Here is a 15,999-nt window from a genome sequence, read left to right on the forward strand (position 1 = left end):
CTGAGCATCACTGTGTGTCACTCTCTCACCACATCTCTCAGCTCACTCATCATGTGTCACTCAGGAGCAGGGGCCATTTCAGGAAAAGGGGCCAGATTCTCTACACATGGGCCATTTACTCAGCAGGTGATGTCCACAGGGACCATACTTAGCAGGTGTCTACAGGGGCCTTCAGCAATATATATATATATATATATATATATATATATATATATATATATATATATATATATAAATTTGTTGCAACAGCCTGGTGCCAGAGTTACTACACAGGCAGGGCCAGGGTTATCAGTGGCAGTGCAGAACCATCACGGCAGAGTAAAAAAAAAAAAGAGGTACAAAACGCACTTCACCCCAGACTACACTTAAGTGTACCCATGCATAATAGGGGTAAAAAACAATGAAGGTGTAGCTCGCTGCACTGTTTTTAGCAATGAATTCTCTGTAGCCAATGGTGGGTTAAATGACTGTAAAAGATATATTGAGGTGAGTGTGACACAACATTATCTTTTAAAGTATTATTGACAGCACAGAGCGTGACCTCCCTGAAATGAGCTTGCCACCTCCCTGAAATGAGTTTTTGCAGGTTGGTATGTCTGTTAGCCCGTCCATATACTACCCTAGCCTGTCCATATACTACCCTAGTCTGTCTATATACTACACTAGCATGCCCCTATGCTGCCTTAGCCTGTCTATATACTGCCCTATCCTGCCCCTATACTGCCCTAGCCTGCCCCTTGGAATTCAACATAATGGTATGTCATATAATTTTAATAGTCATGCTTAATGCTGTACTTATTTGCAAAGTGTCACATGTAATACATATTGTAATTCTAAGTTTCTCTGATTGTATTGCAGTTTACAGAACTATTGATAGAAGTACATTCAATTTTGGAATAAAATAAATGCTATTTCTTTCTGTTATGTTAACTGGCTATCAGCTAAGGGATAGTATGACAGCATAACAAGGATTGTGGAAAAGTCTAGGCCATGGCCCCTTTATTGGATTTAAAAGAAATTTAATTTTAACCTTTAATACCAAACAGAACAGCTGTTAACCATTAACAGACCAACATGCTTAGTCACTAAAACTCAAGCAGCAATATCTAATATCAACCAAATAACAGCATACCAACAAAGTGGGTGGACCCAAAGGGGAAGGAGGGTGGGAGAGCAGGTCAAAGGATCCAGTAGGAAGGCTGAGGAGAATCCAGAGGTGAGTCCAACTGACAGACCTGAGGTAAATGCTGACTCTGCCCTGTGACAGGAGAGAATAGAAGTAAAAGGTTATACTCATTGGCTAGATGTTTCCCGCCAAAAGTTTTTTCACCAATCCAGTGCTAAACAACTGAGGTAAATCTCCCTAGCAACAGCAGGCAGCTTGTAACCTGAAACACAAAACAGAAAGAACCAGCAAAGCAGCCAAAGAGAGACAAGTATTTAACAATAATCATAGCCCTCTATTAAGAGTAAAATGTATTTAAAAAACAAATGGGTGTTAGGGATGACAATCCCATGGGGCCACTTTTCTATTCTTTTTTTTTTTCGTGGCCCTGACATTACTGCTCTATGTGCTAGCTCTAGTGCAGGAAAAAAGCTGCAATGGGACTGAAAAGGGAAACATTCACTAACAAAATATGGATGTTGTTTTTTTCTGAAGAAGGTCAGAAATGGCAGCTTACATTTTTCCTCAATACATTTTACCTCTAAGTTCAAGTCCATTACCCCAGAATAACAGCTTTTATCAGAGGCTTCTAATTTAGATATTTTTGTGACAGAATACTTCTTAAATCCACAGGTTGCTGGTAGCTGTTCTATACAATGTTATGATATCATTACACTATATTTTATAGTGGAAAGATGACCTGTATAAAAATCTGCCAGATAGGTTATTTTCTCTCTATTTCTTTAGGTGAACTAATTAACAACACAGGAAAACCAGGGCTGTTCGAATGTTTTAATAGAACTCCACAAATTAGAACTAATTTCTGCACAGATCAGATGGACTTTGTAGTCAATTTGAAATCTTAGCTTTCAGTATGATCAATCTAGATTAAAAATAAAACAATTCTTTCACTTGCGTATAATGTTTCATATGCACCGAAGCAGTATGTAAACAGAGTATTTGGCATTTTTATTAGGATGTGGAACTCAGTCATTTCCTTTGCAACAACATCTCATAAACTATTTTGACAGTCTAATAAACTATAAAAAGCTGTGGTAAAAACTGGCTCAGAATGTTATAACCGTACAAAATGGAAAGAGCAAGAAAAAACATCTATCACTGGGATTATTATCACTGTTGTCATGGCAACGTAGTTGCAAAGGCAATATCTCCATGGTTCTGCTGTTTGTTATCATCCTTCTTGATTTTACATCATTGAAATTGTAGTAATTACACTCTGCCTGATGAAAAATGCATGCTGTCATGGCAACTAAGTCAAATATTCTTAATCATTTCACCACTTCAATCTAAAATATAATTGTTTGTCAGTAAAATAGGTTATACTGAAGGCTTCTACAGAATTATGATTGCCTTAAGTGTTTCAAAAATGTACTCTTAAGTTTAAGGCTTTAAGATAAAACACCGTAATAGCCTGGAAGAGAAAACAAAGCCTTTATTGCAAACAAAAAATCGTGTTTTGAAATAAGTTATGTATAAAAATTATATTATAAACAATTTTCTAATTTTGGTTAATATTTATGCTTTACAGAAGGCTGTTTTAGGAAAAGAAAAACAGTGGCTATATGTCACAAGTGCTAATATAACCCTATATCATTTGCCTTGAATATTAAAACAATAGTACAGATAATTCTGGGTTTCTCCAGCTTTCTAGTTTACAGTTTCAAATCCACACATGGAAACTATATTTCAAAAGCAAATATATAGAAGCATCAAATTACATGAAGCTAAGCTCCTAATATTAAAAAATATATATTATTTTTATAGTTACGTTATCAACAATGTAAACATATTTTTAAATACAACTTGGATAATACCTGCAATTCTCTTGATATCTACTGCATACTAAGATTTAGATTGGAGCAGATAAAGTCAGCACTCTGAACCAATCGTGCCTTACTGCAAAGCACATGTGCTGACAGTGTCCATTCAACAGGCTGGGGGAGTGTTTTGTGATGCTGCTGCTGCAGAGGAAGTTATGGACCTTTTGTACTGTCTGGCAGAAGCCATTAACAAAGATTATAGTTTCCGTGGCAAGCTAGACAGTTTATGTAGTGTTTTTTTGTTTTGTTTTTTACTGGACATTTAGTTCCTTGCTTGGAGTTCAGCATTAATTTTACAAACATAAGAAACCATCATAATAATAATTTAGAGAATTGGCATTAAAATCTGGACAAAAACTGTAAAAATGTTTTTAAATGCGTATCATTGGCGATACATGTTCTTTCTGCGTGGAATACAGTAAAATAAGATGTAGACAATATGAAGTTTATAGAGGACTGTAGTTCTGATCCAGGGTTAAATGGAACCTTATTTTTCTGTGGAGCTGCCAAGAACAAATGTCTTCTGAGGTAGTAACTTAAATAAGTCAATAATATTCTCAGTATGAGAACATACTCACTATGGTTTTAGCTCCAGCCACTAGAAGGAGAATGGATTTTTTTTTGCATAGCAGAAGTGTCTCAAATGACAATTTGAAAGGTTGAGCATCATTTGGATGTTGGTTCACTTAAAGACTGATAATTTAAAACATGAGCAACCCCACTACAGACCAACAGGACAGGAAATAAATTCTCATACTGAGAATATTATTGACTTATTTAAGTTACTACCTCAGAAGACATTTGTTCTTGGCAGCTCCACAGAAAAATAAGGTTCCATTTAACCCTGGATCAGAACTACAGTCCTCTATAAACTTCATATTGTCTACATCTTATTTTACTGTATTCCACGCAGAAAGAACATGTATCGCCAATGATACGCATTTAAAAACATTTTTACAGTTTTTGTCCAGATTTTAATGCCAATTCTCTAAATTATTATTATGATGGTTTCTTATGTTTGTAAAATTAATGCTGAACTCCAAGCAAGGAACTAAATGTCCAGTAAAAAACAAAACAAAAAAACACTACATAAACTGTCTAGCTTGCCACGGAAACTATAATCTTTGTTAATGGCTTCTGCCAGACAGTACAAAAGGTCCATAACTTCCTCTGCAGCAGCAGCATCACAAAACACTCCCCCAGCCTGTTGAATGGACACTGTCAGCACATGTGCTTTGCAGTAAGGCACGATTGGTTCAGAGTGCTGACTTTATCTGCTCCAATCTAAATCTTAGTATGCAGTAGATATCAAGAGAATTGCAGGTATTATCCAAGTTGTATTTAAAAATATGTTTACATTGTTGATAACGATGATGGCAAAATTTCAAATGAATGCAGGAGTATTAGATTCAACATTAGTGGATGATTTCAAGAGATCTGTATCTTCTGTGAGTCCTAGGTCTTCCCCCATCTTCCTTTTTCTTCTCTTTCCCTCATCTCTTTCTGTTCTCTTTACCTTGCTCACTCTTGAGATTTGTCTTTTTTTTGCACTCTTTAAAAAAATTGGTACAAACTCACAAAGTGAGCAAATTTCTTATGTACACAGGGGATTTCTTATTATGCTGATTAATGTGATTCGTAATAACCATAACACAACTCAGATAGGATTTTTCTTTCTTTCTTTTAAAGATGTTCTGTTATTTTGATGTAATTGATGTAATTCTGGTTTCGATGACTTACCTTGTTATTTGGTTAATCAATCTTCCTACCAATCAAAACTCAGGATCACCTCATTGGTTCAGAAGTGGCATTGGATCCTGATTGCCTGAAATTTAAGTCTCATACTTCCCACATAAACAAGAGGCTATCTCCGGTGCCTCTGTGTCTGAAAACCTGAGTACCTGTTTAAGCCTTATCTTTTGATTTACAACCATCAGCCCTCTTTGATATAACATAAATCAGTGTTAAGATGAATGTTGTATGTACCCGCCCTATCCACAACAATGCTTTGCGCTTAGAACGATATACCCAAAAGGATATATAGCATATATATAAATGAACACATGAATTAATAAATAGCAGCCGCTTAAATAATAGGTAATATATATATAGGCAATAGTGAGCCAGTTAAGTCAATAGCATTCCTTCAGTATTGCAGCAGTGCTGTGAGATCCCAATAAATAGGGTCCTTTTTTCCAATCAAGTTCATAAAGTGCGAAGATGGGAAACAGATGATAAAAATCCCCCTAGTCAATAATCTCGTGTTCTGTGAGGGTAGTTAATCCATTCACCAAGCGATACACCACGTGCTGGGATCCCCAATGAAAAACTTACTCACCAGAAATTTAATCAATATGAGCCTTGATTAGTATTAGTTGGTCTGCACCAATTTCCAAATGACCACCAGATGTCAGTCTAATTCTCGGTAGTTCCAATGCAATATGAGGGAGAAATAAATGTCCACATAGTGTGATACCGCTAAACACTTTTATTAAAACATCTAAACATTTCCCTTTAAAAACATGCGTACCAGATAATCATTAGATAAGAGGAAAGAAAATTAAGTGCACTGTGCCTGTTACGTTCTTCAATCCGACAGGGATGACAGGAGCACTCACTGTGTGTGGTTACAGCTGTGCGCTTCCTGATTCCTTGGCCGATGGAGCGCATGCGTCACTTCCGGTGCATCACGTCCCTAATGTTTTGTCCAATCCCGGACTTCTTCTGAGGACTTGGGAGCCACAATGTCTGCCCCTCATCCCAAACAACAATAGAATAATAGAATAACTTATTTACTATGCAAACAGCAGACCAAAAGACGGTGTGTTTGAGATACCAAAAACAGTAAATAGGCCTACCTTCTAGTAAACATGTTCCTATAAAACATACATATATATATATACTCATACATACACACGTATATATATATATATTATATATATATATATATATATATATATATATATATATATATATATATATATATATATATATACACACATACATACAACAGGGCATAGTAATTAAATTAGAAAGTCCTCACAATGGTTCCCTTGAAGCTCCTTGATATAAATATTAATTTCAAAATCTCCACATCAAGGTGAGTTTGATTCCAGTACTTACAACTAAAATACACCTTAAATAAAATATGCACGGAAATCCTCTCTAGGCCCATCCTTTTGCTATCACTTCTACTATTCTTATAACAAAAAAATGGATTTATGGTCCAATAGTTATCTGTATACCAGGTATTGGGGCCTGAATGAAGCTTATATCATAGGTGAAGTTGTTTAAGGCAGTTCTTTTTTAACAGCTCACCCTAACAAAATCCTCTCCCAGAATTTAATTGTAGCCTTACAACCTTCTAATCTCTCATGTAAACACAGAACAGGTGGTCTGGGAGTGTAAGCAAAGGGAATTAAGCTAAGTATGATTTTTTTTCCCACACCTAAGTCATTTACAGTGCCAGAAAAAATGGTGAACTAATGCAGCTGTTTGCTGTTAAAGCAACCAATTACCAACAATGCACTTCCTGGTCTCTGAACTGTGGTCAGGTGTTTTTTTTAAGTGCCAGCCATTCCCTAGAAAAGTCAGGGTTCATAGCAGCCTTTACTTGTTGAGGAAGTCATGGGGCAGTCAGTAAAGCAGTTTTTTTCCAAGAAAAGCTAGGTGCCACTGCTGCTGATTGCTGAAAAATATTGCAGAGCAGAAATATTCAGTCATAGGGACCAGGGGATGTCATTTGGCATAAGTGTACCAACGGCGGCAGATCATGTTGGTGGGATTTTTTCTTTTAGCAAGTTGGCAGGTACCTTTCATTGTGATTGATGTGGATATTATTATTATTATTCAGGATTTATATAGCGCCAACAGTTTACGCAGCGCTTTACAATATAAAAGGGAGACAATACAGTTATAATATAATACAATACAATACAATAGGATTAAGAGGGCCCTGCTCAGAAGAGCTTACAATCTAATAGGGTGGGGCAGGTGGTACAAAAGGTTGTAACTGTGGGGAATGAGCTGGTGGAAGTGGTAGGAGATTAGTTGGAGACGTGATAGGCTTTCCTGAAGAGATGAGTTTTCAGGGATTGCCTGAAGGTAGCAAGAGTAGGGGCTAGCCGGATAGATGGAGGTAGCGAGTTCCAGAGGATGGGAGAGGCTCTGGAGAAATCCTGGAGACGAGCATGGGAGGAGGAGATGAGAGAGCTTGAAAGCAGGAGGTCTTGAGAAGAGTGGAGAGGACGATTTGGGTGATATTTGGAGACAAGATTAGTGATGTAGCTTGGGGCAGAGTTGTGAATGGCTTTGTATGTTGTGGTTAGAATTTTGAATTTAATTCGCTGGGTGATTGGGAGCCAGTGTAGGGATTGAAGTAGAGGGTTGGCAGACACTGAGTGGTTGGTAAGGTGGATAAGTCTGGCAGCAGCATTCATGATAGACTGAAGAGGGGATAGCCTATGGAGTGGTAGGCCAATGAGAAGGGAGTTGCAATAGTCAAGGCGAGAGATAACAAGGGAGTGAATGAGGAGCTTGGTGGTTTCATTTGTTAAAAAAGGGCGAATTTTAGAGATGTTACGGAGGTGAATTCTACAAACTTTTGACAATGATTGGATTTGAGGCTGAAATGACAAGTCGGAGTCTAGGATTACACCTAGTACCCTGGCGTGAGGGGAGGGACTGATGGTTGCATTGTTGATTTTGATGGAAAAGTCATGGAGGGGGGCACGGGCGGGGGGGAATATTAATAGCTCAGTTTTAGAGAGATTTAGTTTAAGGAAGTGGTGTGACATCCATGCTGATATGTCAGTTAGTAAGTTAGTAATGCGAGAGGAGACTGAAGAAGTGAGGTGAGGAGTAGACAGATAGATTTGGGTGTCATCAGCGTATAAGTGGTATTGGAAGCCGTGGGCAGTTATTAGGTGACCAAGGGAGGTGGTGTAGATAGAGAAGAGAAGGGGTCCAAAAACCGAGCCTTGGGGGACCCCCACAGAAAGGGGCAATGGAGAGGAGGAGACAGAGTTGTAGGTGACACTGAAGGAGCGCTGTGATAAATAGCCAGAGAACCAGGATAGAGCAGAATCTCGGAGGCCAAGGGAATGTAGTTTATTGAGAAGGAGCGGGTGGTCAACAGTATCAAAGGCCGCAGAGAGGTCAAGTAGTAGGAGTATGGAGTACTGGCTGTTGGTTTTAGCAGTTAGTAAATTGTTAGTGAGTTTTAGTAAGGTAGTTTCCGTGGAGTGCTGTGAGCGAAAGCCAGACTGTAAGGGGTCAAGAAGGTTATTTTCATTGAGGTAGGAGCTAAGACGGTTGTAGACTAAGCGTTCTAGAAGTTTAGCGGTGAACGGGAGTAATGAGATGGGTCTTAAGTTGTTCAGGTCGGTAGGGTCCAGTGAGGGCTTTTTAAGAATGGGAGTGATCTGTGCATGTTTTAGAGGGGAGGGGAAAATGCCACTAGAAAGGGAGAGATTGAAGATGTGGGTGAGGGAGCATAGGATAGAAGAAGAGGGTGACCGTAGTAGTTGTGAGGGAACAGGATCCAAGGGACAATTGGTTAGGTGGGCATTCGAGAAAATTTTTGTAACCTCTTCCGTAGTAGCCAATTCAAAAGAGGAGAGGGTTGAATGTGCTGCTGGGCAAGGTATGATGGGTGGGGAAGATGTACGCACAGTGGAGATGTCCTCACGAATTGCATTGATCTTGTCTTTGAAGTGATTGGCAATCTCTTGGGCAGTGAGTGAGTTAGTGGGTAGAGGGGGTGGTGGACGAAGCAGAGAGTTAAAGGTTGAGAAGAGCCGACGGGGACTGGATGACAAGGAATTAATAAGAGAGACAAAGTAGGCTTGTTTGGCAGCATGGAGGCATGAATTGTATTTTAGAAGGGCAGATTTATATAGGGTGAAATCTTGCAGGCATTTGGTTTTACGCCACAGTCGTTCAAGAGCACGGCAATGTCTCTTGAGATTTCTAGTGTTGTCAGTTTGCCAGGGTTGTAACGGTCGGGGCCTAATTCTGCGTGTGGTTAGGGGATATGTATTGTGGGACATTTTTTGCTTTTTTTTATTCTCTCACTTGACGTCAGAAGGGGCGGGGTTACCCGTTTACGTCACCAGGTGGCCCCGCCCTCAGCTATTTTTTTTGTTTTTTGGTCCGACGCTGTGATCGAAGATGAATCAACATCGCGGCACAGTTTTTTTTTTTCATTTTTTAATAAAGGACTTGTCCCAAATTGTCTCCTGTAATTTTTAACATTTTGACACTTTTTTGGTGAATGTATAGGGGTACAATGTATCTGATACCCATTCACATAGGGGGGGGCTGGGATCTGGGGGTCCCCTTGTTAAAGGGGGCTTTCAGATTCTGATAAGCCCCCACCCGCAGACCCCCACAACCACCGAACAAGGTTTGTGGGGATGAGGCCCTTGTCACCATCAACATGGGCACAAGGTGCTTTGGGCCGACCCCAAAGCATCCTCCCCATGTTGAGGGCATGTGGCCTGGTATGAGGGCATGTGGCCTGGCATTCTCTCATCCCCAACTCTTTTCCTGCAGCCTGCCAGGTTGCGTGCTCGGATATGGGTCTGGTATGGTTTTTGGGGGACCCCTACGCCATTTTTTAAAAAATTTGGTGTGGGGTTCCCCTTAAAATCCATACCAGACCTGAAGGGCCTGGTATGGATTTTGGGGGGACCCCTACGCCATTTAAAGAAAAAATTGGTGCAGGGTTTTGCTTAATATCCACATCAGACCTGAAGGGCCTGGTAGGGATTTTGGGGGGACCCCCACGCATTTTTTAAAAAATGTTGGTGCTGGGTTCCCCTTAATATTCATACCAGACCCAAAGGGCTTGGTAACGGACTGGGGGGGAACCCATACCATTTATCTCAATGATTTTTATTTTTTATCTGTTTTGCCGGGATCCTACAATTCATTACAGCCACAAGCAGTTTTTTTTTTTACTTGAACAAAGGTTTTTATTTAAACAAAAGTGCATACATATATTGCATGTTGTATATACACTTACATTTTCAGATTACACAATGGTGGTATAGTTTATAGTAATGCAAATACATTATTAAATCTTTTCCTAGTTGTTCTTAGCGCATAGTTTGGAATAAATATATACCACTATTACCGGTGACTAATGTAGTTATAGTACAAAAAAAAATATTCATCGATCATAAGCAAGTTTCCGAGTTCTGTAACCAGCGATCCCATATCTTATTAAATTTATCTGGACAATTCCTGTTGGTGTATATAATCCTTTTGTAAGGAAGAGTCCCATTTATTTCCATCCTCCACTCCTTGATCCCTGGGGGCGATGGGCGCATCCATTTCCTAGCTGTAATTTTTCTACATGAGAAGAGAGTCTCTTGTAGGAATATTTTGGTGTATTTTTCTGGAGGGTCGGGGAATATACCGAGCAAACACTGTTTTGGATCTAGCGCTACGGGAGAGCCCATGTTGTCGTGCAGAAAGTTTGCAATTTGCTTCCAGAGGCCCTGTATTTGTGGACAGGACCAAATAAGGTGAAAAAATATACCACTTGCAGAGGCACACATTGGGCACAAAATAGAGTGCTTCTGCTTGTACCTAGCCACCCTAAGCGGGGTTAGGTATGTTCGATATAATATATATATTCGTGATAGTCTGTCCGAGAGTTTAGGTGATACCTCTTTACAGGTTTCCAATGCCTCTTACCACTCCTCATCTTCCTTTTTTCCCACATCTTCCTCCCAACAGGGTTTCAGACTATATGCAATTTTGGTGGATACCGGTGTGTTAAGCATGTTATAAAAACATGATGTCAATTTTTTGGGGTCCTTAATGATTGTTATAATAGGATTAGGTGTTGATTGCGGTGGAGATTGCAAAAACTGTGCCTGTGTTGCATGTCTCAATTGAAGGAATCTAAAGAACATATGGTTATGTAATGTAAATTCTTCTTTGAGGGTGTTAAAGTCCTTAAGGACCCCACAAGAAAATATATGGTGTAAGTAGAATATACCCTTTTCAATCAAAAGCCCCAGATCTTGGATTTGTTGAAACTCTGGTAAATTTATATTATACCATATGGGAGTGTGATCATTGTGCAGGGGTATTTCTAGTTTACTACTGGCAAGTTCCCAGATGCGTCTATAGTGATATAACAAGGATTTCCTGTCCCCACTTCCCTCAGGGGTCTTTGTGCCCGTAGTGACAGCGTAAATCAGATCTGAGGTTCGTTGTGCCCATTGTGGGCATAATAGGAGTAGAAATCTTTCACTGTCTACCTTGTCTATATGAAAAAGCTGGGACAATTGGGATGCAATGTAGTAGTGGTTGAAGTCCGGAAGTGCCGTACCCCCCATGTCTGTCGGGTTTTTAAGAGCCTGCCATGTTAATTTATGTCTGTTGTTCCCCCAGACAAAGGGTTTAAGAAGGGCCTCGAGTGACTTGAAGTATTTTAGAGCTATATAGGTCAGGGTATGCCAGAGAATGTACAGTATTTTGGGAAGTAATACCATCTTAATAAGATTAATATGGCCCCATACCCCCAATGGTAGTCGGGCCCAGATTTTAATTTTGGCTTTAATGAGAGAGAAGAGTAGTTTGATGTTTAGTGTTATGTAATCTGATGGATTTCTGGAAGTAGATATTCCTAGATATTTGATAGTGTTGACTCTCTGTAATGGCAAATTAGCTTGGAATTCTGTGGGTGGAAAGGTGTCAATTGGTAAGATTTGGGATTTCCCCCAGTTTATCTTAATGCCGGAGAATTTCCCAAATTGTTTAATTGTTTGAAGGGCATGGTGGAGTGAAAGGCCTGAGTCAGCTAGGTATAGTAATGTATCGTCAGCGTACATACTGATTTTTTCAGTAAGGGGTCCAACTTTTAATCCTTTACTCTCAGGATTTGCCCGGATAGACATAGCTAGTGGTTCTGCAGCCAGAGCGTAGAGTAATGGGGATAGCGGACAGCCTTGCCTTGTGCCTCTGCTGAGGTCAAACTTCTGAGACGGCCATCCATTCGCCACCACTCTGGCTGCAGGGCTTTGATATAGTAATTGAACGCAGTTAATAAAGTTTGGACCAAAGCCATATCTCTCAAGGCATCCCCAAAGATACTTCCACTCTACCGAATCGAATGCTTTGGCCGTGTCGAGGGTCACCACAATTCGTGTGCCAACATTTTCATGTGTGGCTTTCAGGTTAATAAATAATTTTCGGAGCTTAAATGAAGTATTGCGCCCTGGTATAAAACCAGCCTGGTCAGCATGTATAAGAGAAAGTGTCACTTGATTTAGGCAGATAGAAAGTGTCTTAGCTAGGATTTTGATATCGACTTGCAATAATGAAATAGGGCAATATGACTCTGGGTAGCTTGGGTCTTTGCCCGGTTTGGGTATCAGAACAATCGTGGCTTCTCTCATGGAAGGTGGCAGAGTGAATGATTTGAACATATCATTGTAAAGGGCCAATAATTTGGGAGTGATTATCTCACTATATTGGGAGTAAAACTCTATGGGTAAGCCGTCCGAGCTGGGGGATTCAGACCTGGCAAAGCTCGTTATTGCGACATCTATTTCCTCTTTAGTGAGAGGGGCTTCAAGTAGGCAAACTTGCTCATCTGTAAGTTGGGGGAATGTGACCTCGTCTAAGAAAGAATCCATACCAATGGTCCCCTCTTGCACTGTGGATGTATAAAGGTCTTTGAAAAATTCCCTGAACTTGGATGAAACACTAGGGGGGTCTGAGTTTTTTTGTCCATCTGGGTTCAGAAGTGTGATCACCACCAGAGGTTTATCTTCACTGTGAATCAGATATGCAAGGAGTTTGCCAGCCCTTTCCCCCTGGTCAAAGTGCTTCTGTTTAGCAAAAAATAGTTTTTGTCTAGCTTTCTCATATTGTAACTGATTCGCTACCCTAGTCTGTAATTTAAGGATGGAGGCATTGGTCGCGGAGGGGTCAGCAGTGTATGTTTGCTCTATGGATGAAAGTTCGATCACCGCCTTGTCATATGTTTCTGCAGAGTCCGCTTTTATCTTGTTAATATGAGTTGTGAGGGAGGCCCGAGCATGTAGTTTGAAGGTTTCCCATACCACCAAGGGAGAGGCAGAATCTTCATTCTCTGTAAAAAATCTGCCCCACTCAGAAGCAAGGTCATCGTCATTAGGTAATAGCAATAACCAAAATGGGTTCAAGCGCCATGTACTTGGTGGTTTATCTATGGGGAAACTTAGCGTGATCCAATATGGAGCGTGATCTGAAAGCAGCCTGGGACCAAATGTTGTTTCTAAGAGATGAGATGATAGCCGTAGGGATATGAGAATAAAATCAATTCATGACATGGTATTGTGTGATGTCAAAAAACAGGAGTAAGTGCGTGTATGTGGATATTTGTGTCTCCAGGTGTCTATCAGATGAAGAGGGGAGAGAAGCCTAGAAAGTCTGGTTTCTCTGGCATTGCCTGTGCTGAGTGATAATGGTCTTAGTCTGTCAAGGTCCTCATTAAGTGTGGTGTTGAAGTTTCCCATCCATACTACTTGGGCTGTGGGATCGCGAGCTATAAAGGAGATTCCTTCTAGGATTATAGGGGTAGAGAATGGAGGAGGAACATAAATGGCCATAAGTAGAAAAAGTTCCCCGTGTGGTTTAGAGGATATGAATACATAGCGACCCTGTGGATCTGTTTGTAATTCACAGAGTTCAAAATGCACAGATTTTGCAATGAGTACGGACACTCCTCTGGAGTGGGGTGTGTGAACCGAGTGGAACGCCCAGCCCACCCATGGACGTCGGAGTGCCATTTGAAGTCTTCCCTCTAAATGCATTTCAACTAGTGCCACCACATCTGCTCTTTGCCTCTTAAGAAATGTGAGGGCTGCCGCGTGCCTAATTTTGTCACGCAGCCCCCTCACATTCCAAGTAAGGAATTTCAGTGATGCCAGCAACATTGTTGTCTGTGGTCATATAACCTGTACCCATGATAATATTTATTTCCCCGAAAGCGGGGCACCAGAATCAGTCTAAGCAGAGAAGTTATGTGTGGTAAAAAACTATAAGTATCTAGAAAATACCATTGTGATATAAAATATACTTGCACTGTATATACGAAGATTATAGCATGCACTTTTAAGTTCAACGCTGTGGTTTCCCCTCCCCCTCCCCGCCCTGCACCTTTCCCAACTGATGCGAGCATAGTCCCTTAACAAAACTTCTGTTGCAATTCCGGAAAATATTTTTTTAAAGGGGGAACAAAAAAACAATAGTCGGAGTAAAAGGAGCCACTGCAATTCATAGTTATGTCTTGTTAGCCATGAAAATGAGAAAGGAAAAACAGGCTTCTTAATATTGAGGTGTCTGATGTTTGCCTGATCAACAGTAAGCTTAGTATTGCAGTGACTCCAGCTTCTTGAGCCGCCATCTCCAGAAGTGTATGGAGGCAAGTCACGCTGCACTTTACATGTAGCCAGTAAGACTCCAGCAGTCCAAGGCTCCTGCTACTGTTGTAGCTTGGTAGGTTTAGGTTGGCCCCCTTAGGGGCATTAGGAATCCCAGGAGATTCACAGCATGGTGTATCGATGTTATCCCACAGTTCTTGAATACGTTGCGTCTCAGTAGTAAGAAACACATACAGTTAGCTAGGAAGCCTCTGCAGCCTGTTCAGCCTAATCCACAACAACAACAACTGGTGGATGGTAAAGTACAGTGAAAGAGGATTCAATAATATGGGCTGGCTGCAGAGCACTGCTGCATATATTCCAGGACTTTATGTATGTATACATAGTGAAAGATCACATACTCACAGATATATTAGTCTGCATTATCCAGGGTGTTGCAGCGTTCTATCCAGGCAATCAGCTTGGCAGGGTCTTCAAAAAAAGATGCGTGACCATCGTGTTCTACTCTGAGTCGCGCTGGGAACAACATGGCGTATTTGATGTTTAGATTTCTAAGTCTGCGCTTGGCTTCCATGAAGTTTTGTCTGCGCCGTTGGACCTCCGCAGAGAAGTCGGGGAATACTGCTATTTTAACATTTCCAAAAGGGATATTGCCCCTCTCTCTTGCCAATCGCAGGGCCGCATCCCTGTCTTTATAATTCAACATTTTGGTACTAAAGGTGTGTGGTGGGGCTCCCTGTGGCGGTGGTCTGGCCGGCATACGGTGCGCTCACTCGACTACCAGCATGGGGGAGAAGGCCTCTCTGCCATACGTTTTAGTGAGCAACTGCTCTAAGAATAAGGTGGGGTCTTTAACTTCTGCTCCCTCCGGGAGACCGATTAGGTGGAGGTTACATCTCCTGATCCTATTCTCCATATCATCTTGCTTGGAGAATAGTTGTTGAATTTGCTGTTTCATATGATCCACCTCTGTTCGCAGCAGAGGGATGGTGTCTTCCACATTGCTGATGCGGGTCTCAGTTTTCTTGACCTGATCTCTGAGTTTGTGAAAGTCCTGCCTAATCAGTGATATATCCACCTTGACTTTTTCAATCTGTGAGGTAAGCGATGTTCGGCAGAATGTTATTGCTTCGAGCAGTTTGTCTGTGTTGCCCGCCGTGCGCTCCTCGTTGTGTTTAGTGCCGCCGCCATTTTCCTCCTGGTCTTCTTTCTCCTGTCGGCGGTATTGCTCCAGTTTGGCTGTGGCACTTTTCTGAGATTTTGGTGGAGACATGATGTCCAAGGTCTGAAGTATTTGAGGGGGTAACTTTGGTGTATGGATATCACCTGTGAGCGGTAGGATGCTGAGGATTGCAGGATCAATGTTCGGAGCTACTCGGAACACGTCTTACTCCATGTAACGTCAGGCCACGCCCCCCGCCGCAAGCAGTTTTAAATGACTTTTTTTCCTTTAGGAATGTCATTTTGCTGCGGTGTTGTTCTAAACATGGGAAAGATATGCTACTTACAGGCATACTAAGGACACCCCCAGGCAAGATATTTAAAGGAATATTTCATTTTTATTGTTTCACTTTAAGCATTATTAAAAGCACTGCTCCTGAAAAAA

This window comes from Aquarana catesbeiana, linkage group LG05 (genome assembly GCF_042186555.1).
Source record: "Aquarana catesbeiana isolate 2022-GZ linkage group LG05, ASM4218655v1, whole genome shotgun sequence".
In the NCBI taxonomy this organism is placed as follows: Eukaryota; Metazoa; Chordata; class Amphibia; order Anura; family Ranidae; genus Aquarana; species Aquarana catesbeiana.